Source organism: Teleopsis dalmanni, chromosome 2 (assembly GCF_002237135.1).
Source record: "Teleopsis dalmanni isolate 2A chromosome 2, ASM223713v2, whole genome shotgun sequence".
In the NCBI taxonomy this organism is placed as follows: domain Eukaryota; kingdom Metazoa; phylum Arthropoda; class Insecta; order Diptera; family Diopsidae; genus Teleopsis; species Teleopsis dalmanni.
Genome location: NC_051847.1, coordinates 74,685,606 through 74,694,496, shown reverse-complemented (window position 1 = coordinate 74,694,496; position 8,891 = coordinate 74,685,606). Strand labels below are relative to the sequence as shown.

At 30.0% G+C, this 8,891-nt stretch overlaps 1 protein-coding gene across 1 annotated transcript in view; it reads right to left on the bottom strand.

Annotated features, from left to right (window-relative positions):
- Nucleotides 1-8,891, bottom strand: part of LOC119674866 (GTP-binding protein ypt3-like) — a 29,134-nt gene that overhangs the window by 888 nt on the left and 19,355 nt on the right. The window lies entirely within an intron of this gene.

The window sequence follows — 8,891 nt, the reverse complement described above, 5'->3', positions numbered from 1 at the left end:
CAGGAGTGAATATTTTTACTTTAACAGAACGCTGACTCTAAGCTTCAAATCTGGCAGGGTACGAGTTCGATTCCTGGTACTTGCAGTCTAAAAAAATTATTTACGAATAATTAAATACAAAAACTATTTACAAGATTACATATTGGAAACAGCTGTAAGGTCAGCCAAAAATTTAATTAATTAAAATATTATAAAAATCATTTCTGTTGTTGTAGCTGAATTACTGTTACGAAACTTCTCTATAAAATATTTTATACTATTTAACAAAAATACAAATTTTCACAAAAAAAATTAAGTGAAATAAAAGTAAAAAATCTAATATGATTTCCATATGCAATATAAAAATAATAACATAATAATCTTTATATTAAAGTATATTTAAAATAAATCATTTTATATTAAACTGATTATTAACGCCCGTTTTAACAAAATAAACTTAATTCTAAGTATAAACTATTAAATTTATAACAGTAGTGAATTGTAACAACAAAATTTTTATTTCATTTTTAATGAATTAAATATTTGGGTGACTAAACAGTTATTTCGAGTACTGCCAATTACTCATCATCTTAGGTCTTGAAATAATTTATAATATTTAATTATTCGTAAATATTATTTTTAAACTTCAAGAACCAAGGGCTGAACTCTAACCTTCACAAATTTGAAAGACAGAATCAGTATCCATTAGGGAACTGATCTAAAGCCGTACTTGACTTGTATGTTCGAGCTTAGAGTTATGTTAATTTGCTGTGAAACTTCATTAACACATTCACTTGCTGTATTATATTAAATCGAAATCATAAACCATCAGCTATCAAATAATTGAATTAATTAATTATATTTTAATTAAGTTCTTTAGGTAAATGTCTATACCACCCTTTTTTAGAGGCATTATTGCATGATTTTATTGCCTTGATCTTATAAATCATTATGTATTTTAAAATAAATGTATTGTAAAGATATATAAATATATTATAAAATATAATTTAAAGTTTATTTAAAAAAAATCTAAAATAATTATAATTTTTGATTACTATACCATAAAATGATTTTATTTATCTTTTTCTTGTCATTTATCTATTATCTTTATAAATAAAAATAAATATAATTTTATAATTTTATTTTAAAATATTTATTTGTGCAAATTTGAATTTTTATTAAATAATATAATATATATTAATTATGTATAATTACACTATTAATATACCTTTTTATTTAATATTTATAATCTGATTTATGTAAAGTGCATATATAAATTATAACATAACGTTCTAATTTTAAATATTATTGCTTAATGCGAATCATTATTTTATTAAATATATTTTTGTTATAATATTAGTATTTTAGTTTTTAAAATTTGATTTTTATTAAATTAAATTTATTATCGCTTGATTTCTTATAATTTCATTTGTTTCATATATTTTTATAATATTATTTATTGAAATTTAAATTATAGAAATATATATTTATTTTATGTATTGTAACTAGATTTTTCTATATTTTTAAAGTTATTTGTATTTATTACTAAAATCGTATAATATTATATTTTTTTTATAAAATAATATATTATAATTGTAATTAAAAATTAAATATAATTAATTAAAAACTGTTTGTGACTTAATTTATTGTATATTATATGTAGGTATGTATTAGCATATAAATTGATATAAGCATATCTTCCTCAATGAATCAAGATTTGCAAGTGGTACGCACTTTTCCCACGATAAATGTTTTACAAAGAGGTGCATAATTTTAAAAGACGGCTTTCTATTTTTCACATACAATCTGCTACGGCATTTATGACACTTGATTGATTTTGCGCTATATACATGCCATTATTTTATTCAATTAAATTGTTTTTTTTCTTCATTTTATATCATACGATGTCTTCAACTTAGAAAACTACACCTAATTCGGAGATAAAAATAATAAAAATAACCACCTTGAGCAATATTAAGCAGTTAAAGACAGCATTGTAACGAGTTTTTAATGAGCAGACTACATGTATAAATTACACGTTAAAGTGACAGAATCGAGTATTAAGAACGAGGGAAGCATGAAGAGACTTAAATAACGAGCAAATACCAAATAAAATATTGTTTTAAGTTATAGCAACATATTATTCCAATCACCTTTTTAGAGATATAAAATTAATAACAAAATCGATGAAAACGAAATAATTTCGAATATGAAAAATAACAGGCAACCTTTTAAGTCGATCTGTAGTTCAATTAAAAAGTCGTAATGAAAATAGAAAAACCAACAAATAAAATTCTTAGATGACCAAAATCTGTGGGTCAATTTTTGTAAGATAGGTTACAAAATATACCAATCGTGGTTTAAGTCGCGTTGTGTAACTGGTGTGTTCTGTGATAGAAAGATTTTTACACAACTCAAAACAAAACAGAGAAAGCAAAAAGAGAGAGCAAAAGAAAGAGTGTGTGTGCGAAAGAGTGAATAAAAAAGTTCGTAAGAGAAATAGAGAGTGTGAGTGAAGGAGCGTGTGTGCGAGAGAGAGAGAAAGTGACCGAAAGAGCGTGAGTGAGAAAAAGTGCGTTTGACCGATAGAGCGTGTGTGTGAGAGGGAAGTAGAGAGACAGAAAAAAAGAGGGAAAGAGAGAGACGAAGAGAGAGATAAAGAGAGAGAGAAAGAAAGAGAGAGAGAGAAAGAGAGAGAGAGAGAGAAAGAGAGAGAGAGAGAGAAAGAGAGAGAGAGAGAGAAAGAGAGAGAGAGAAAGAGAGACAGAGAACTGAAAGAGAGAAAGAGAGAGAGAAAGAGAGAGAGAAAGAGAGAGAACGAGAGAAAGAAAACAGAGAGAAAGAGAGAGAGAAAAGAGAGAGAAAAGAGAGAGAAATAGAGAGGAAGAGAGAGAGGAAAGAGAGAGAGAAATAGAAAGGAAGAGAAAGAGAGAAAAGAGAAAGAGAGCGAAAGAGAGAGAGAGAGAGAGAGAGAGAGAGAGAGAGAGAGAGAGAGAGAGAGAGAGATAAAGAGAGAGAGAGATAAAGAGAGAGAGAGAGAGAGATAAAGAGAGAGATATAAAGAGACAAAGAGAGAGAGATAAAGAGACAAAGAGAGAGAGAGAAAGAGAGAGAGAGAGAAAGAGAGAGAGAGAAAGAGAGAGAAAGAGAGAGAAAGAGAGAGAAAGAGAGAGAAAGAGAGAGAGAAAGAGAGAGAGATAAAGAGAGAGAGAGTGAAAATGTGACAGAAAGTGAGAGTGTGAGTGAGAGCGTGTGTGAGAACGAGAAAGAATGTAAAAGTGATTAGAGGGAGCTATATTTTTATATGATTTTATTTTAAGATCATTGCTTTTATTGAGATCATTATAAAATTTTTAAACTATATCTTTCAAAAAAGAATCGCTACAATCCATACTGTAACACGTATGTGGAATTAAATACTATAAATTAGTAATTTTTTTTTGTTTGTTCTTGTGGTATTAATAAATTAATTAGAAACATAATATATATATCTCTATATTTATATATTTCATTTTGTTTAATATATCTAAAATAATATTACTATGCTATTGAAAGTATAAATTTTGTCAGTAATAAAAATCAGATTAAATATGTGTTCAGAAACATAACAAAATTAACTGCCTTACTATGTTATACGTCCCTCGTATTTCATGTTTTTTTAATGCAAAAATGCCGCAACTCATGTATGCTTTTGTGACGTGTTGCAAATTAGTTATTTTAAAATAAAAGAAAATTCAAATAAATAATTGATACATAACAGTTACACAACTAACGCCTCTCAAGAGTTTTCAATGTGTATTTACTGATTAATTTATCTACAGATACGCATTTTACGCAAGTCATAAAATAAATTGCCTGCGATTTTAGTTGTTCAAAAGCAATGCGGAGCAGATATGCAAAAAAACCCATCCAGTTTTATGAATAAAGTGCAATTATTTGCGAATATGAATAATATTTTTACATGCAGCATATTTACGAATTGATATTGCACTGACTGCATTTAACAGTCCGAAAAACAAAAACCTACACACAAAAACGAGACTGCTGCAATCGAAAAGATACAAAACATTAAATAAATGCTGCTAACAAAAAATGTATCTAAAACAATTCCAATTCCAAATGCAAATGCAAATGCAAATGTATTTGTATTTGTATTCGTATTTTCAAATATTAAAAATGCATGCACGTTTTTATGCTTGCTTATCTGCACAAATGCGAGTGCAGATATATTTTTCGCCTACAGCGCTGCTAACAATTGTTGTGAAAAGGACGCGCTACTCAGTCAACGTATCTACATACATAATAAACGACCCGATACTAAAGTATCTAAAAGTGTTCTGGAAGGTGGCAAAGGCTACACTTGCCCATATGTAAAGTACCAACACACTCTTGCTTGTGTGTTATATATATATTCAGATAATATTATATGTATTTGTATACAAATGCACGCAGTAGTCATACCTTAACGAACATGTGGAAATATTATTTGTGGAGGATATGCAAAAGTATAGAGGAGTGAACTGAATTGTTTATATGTTTCAGATTGGAATACTGAAAATACTGAAAATTCTGAACATAAATTATTATCAAAATGTGGAAGAAAAAACCTATATGAGAATGCGAAAAATAAAAAATTGAAACAGTTGAATAATAACAGGAATAAAGAGAAAAATAGTAATGCGGCACAAGAAAATCACAAACAGGACTAAATTTTTGAACTGCGAACCGATACGAATTTTACTAAACCGAACACAACAGAACAGAACCACCGACCGCCGACGAACACTTAAAAGGCACAATATATATGAGCATAAATGAGCGCAGGAATGAGCAAGCAAATTTGGCGCGTTTACGCCGCAGGCAACAGAACGAGATGGAACTGGAGCTATGTTGAACTGAACAGAACTAAACTGAACTGAACTGAACTGAACCGAACCGAACTTAACTGAACTGAACTGAGCTAAACTGAGCTCTTAGCTGAGGAGGACATCATTGAAATTGAGTTGCTTTATGTAAGCAAAGAAGCAAACAAAAAATCATATGGTGATAGTAGGGAAATGTACATGTGGGCCACGTAAAGGTAGCAAGCAAATTCTTTGGTTTGGGTAAAGAAAATGGGGTTTCTGTGGTGCGGTACGGTGCGATTGTAGGTTGAGGGACGTTGTTGAGTAGCATTGAGTAGCATTGAGTGTCACCAGCTTAACAAAACTACAACGGTAAAATATTATAGGGATACACAAGTGAATTTTTTATGTCTAGCATTGTACGTACTTGTTGTTGTTGTTGTTGTTGTTGTTGTTGTTGTTGTTGTTGTTGTTGTTGTAGTTGTTGTTGTTGTTGTTGTAGTTGTTGTTTGATGCCAAGTAAGCAACCCAAATGGGCAAGTAGGCGAGTAGGCAAAGAACAGTATGGAACAGTATACAGTAGATGTGCTAGGTATAAAATTGTGTGTATGCAAGGAAAAGTGACTCCCAACTTTACTTGTTACAATACTAAGAGGAGCGCAACGGCAACAAAAATAACAATACTAACAAAAGCAGCAATAATAATGAACCAACAATTCAAATGCAATAAAAAATACATAAAAAGAAAGAAAAAAAAGTTTTATAAGGAAAAGTTACAATAAGAAGAAAAAAAACAAAAAAAAATAAGAAGGACGAAATGGAAAAAGTCAGTGTAAAACTTAAGGGTGTTTGGGGGTGTTAGGACACCAATGCATGAAAAAAAAAACATAATAAATAAAAATAAATAGAATAGAACGTATTCAAGTAGACGCCCAGGATGAATTATGTTATACAGGAATGTTAAAGGAACTAGACACCCTTCCAACATCATATGCACCATAATAAGCAACACTAGTTTGTATACACATACTCGCCACAAATATAAGCGAGTGCAAAAATAAGCAAAGGAATATTAAAAATATAACTAACGAAAGCAAAAAAAAAAAAAAAAAACAAACAAAAAACAAAATGTTTATATGGAAATAATATTTTAGTCCGCATTGTAGAAATAATAAAAATTTTAAAACTTTTTAACACTGACACCACAGCCAAGAACTCAAAAGGAGTACTCGTCGTCGTCAACGTTGTCGTCGCCGCCGCCGCCGCTCAGTGGAAGTTACTATAACAGAGGGATTAAAAAAATTGTGCATCTGCTACTTGGACACGTTCCATACAAATGCTGCAACAGAAAAATAATAATAAACACAAGAAAAATTATATATAAAACACAATAGAGGAAAACTCTTTTTGGTTCCACTAAAACACACACACACACACGCATACACAAACATACGCACGCACGCACGCATACACACTCCGCAATTTAAAAGTAATAAAAAAAAAGTATAACAAAAGAAACTGATATACACAAATAACAATTTAAAATAAAAACACACATATTCACATAGATATAAAATACAAAACAAACATACACACGTACAACAGGGCAAATGACAATTGTGCAGGGTTGCACCAGTCACTACAAAAACAAGAACAAGGAATCCTTCCTTGCTCACAAAATTCACAGCACTGCTGCGTTGCAACTACCGCGAGTCAACTGCCTTTTATGTGCAGGATGGCAGGATAGCAGAACGGCAGAACGGCAGAACGGCAGGATGGTAGGACGGTAGGATGATGGAAAGAAATTAAAAAAGAAAACATTTATAATTACCTGAAACTTATTTGAATTTTTAGTTATTCTTATACTACACGATCCTGCCTGCATATCATTTACTGCAATCCTGAAACCATGTAATGTTATGTTAAGGATTTGTGCTCTAAAGTAGGGTATTTGTATTTTTATTTGATGTGGAAATTTTCCATTTCGCAATGTCTATATAATTTGTATGTATGCACATGTAAGCACATTTTTGTTGATAGAATACAAAAGGAAGTGCATTAAAAAAAATAATAATAAATAAATAATAATAAAATAAAGTGCAGTTCCATTTCAATAAAATGTCTAGTCAGGGCAGGTGCTCAACCTTAATATAAACGAGCGCATATGTGTACTGCTTTTAACCCAACATTTGTCACCCGTGTGGAATTATACGATTTATCACTTTTATTTCGCCAGCACATATGCAATTTATATAAATATATACCATATAATATAATCATAATTTAATATAAGCTTAGTACGAAAACAATTGCAAGAAGCACTAATATTCGGTATACCAAAGGATTCCACAATGGATGCAAATTTAAATTATAGATATAAATCGCACATATGCAATTTAAATAAATATATATAATATGTTCATTAACTAATGTGATCTCAGAACAAAAAAACAATTATAGGAAACACTAAAATTGGACATTCCAAAGACAGAGGATGAACATTCAAATAATAAACCTTATCTTAAACATTTAAATCTTATTAAAATATGTAGATAATATAATCTACACATTAATTTCGAAAACGATTCAATGCTTATATTAGTCATACAATTAACACTAAACAATATTTCACAAACAAATAGAACATAATACCATTATAATTGATATTCTTTATTTACTTGTGAAAGAGCACTGCGACCACAACAATCATTCCCACAACCTAAATTTTCAGTCATTCAAGCATAGAATTACTATTGCAGTAAATTACGAGGAATTCTTTATCGATATTTCCTTTAAAAAAATTCTTATTATTCAGTTAGCTACAGTATTCTTTAAGAATGACAGTTTTATTTTAAATAATATAATATATACAAGTAAAAAAATGTTAAGTAACAGATACGATATGTACAGTTAAACATAACTGTGAGGAAGATATTATTATTATTGAAATTAATTGAATGAAATCGCCCAACAGCCGGCACTGCGGCCAGAAGAGTCCTTTTGTACCGATTTCACTAATGATTACACAAAGCCCTTAAAAGCTTTGTCCAGAACTAAATCTAGGGAAGAGCTCTTAATCTGTTACGGTCACAGAAATTTCATATGAAACAAGTTTCTTCTGTGAGGAAGACATACTAAAAACAGTTACTGGTTGTTCTTGACGCAGAGATAATATACATATACAACAAAATGATAACCCATTACTGTACTAGTACAAACCTTTTCATTTAATACAAAGTACTGGTATGACAACTAGGCTTATCAACATTTAGCGCTTGTCCCGATTCCGATTTCCTGGGCACGCCCATGAGAACTGCTTATAATAAAGACTAAACACTATTTTGAAAACTTTTTCTACTACGCCATATATTTATATAGCTTAGTTTTTAAGAAATAAACTTGAAAATTTTTACATGAAATAATAAATAAATAATGTTTAATACACACAAAACAATTAAGCGATGTATTATAGCATTGTTATGAACTCTTTAGCTTTGTAAAACACACTGAAATAATGTCCATGCTTAATAAAACTTAGCGCTGCAAGTTTTAAGCGGTTACCATTGTGTGACACAGTGTACCAGCTTAAAGATAAGAAAAAAAACACATTTTTTTAAATACAATCTGTTCGGTTTTACATATCAAAGAGAATAATCTAAGACACATTTTTTAAAATAACAAAATTTGTATCAAACAAATAGACATACATTTATCGCAGTTTAATGTAGTCAATATACATACAACTATTCCGACGTATCTAACGTCAACTTTTCAAAAAAAAAATTTCTATTCTAAACACTTAACTGCGAAACCCTCCTTCCGCTGTAACTTGGTTCTCAAAAAATTTTTTAATTTAAACTCTTTTAGGTTTAACACAGGCTAACCAGTTCTTTTTTCTTCTATAACTCTACTACCGATATGTATCCAAACTTAAAGCTATGTAGGTTAGGTTAGGTTAGGTTACTGGGGCCGTCCGAAGACTCACTTAGACCATGAGGTCCATTGTGATACCCTAAAGAATTTGACACCTGTTCCTATAACCACTAGGTATTGGCTACAAAGCCATTG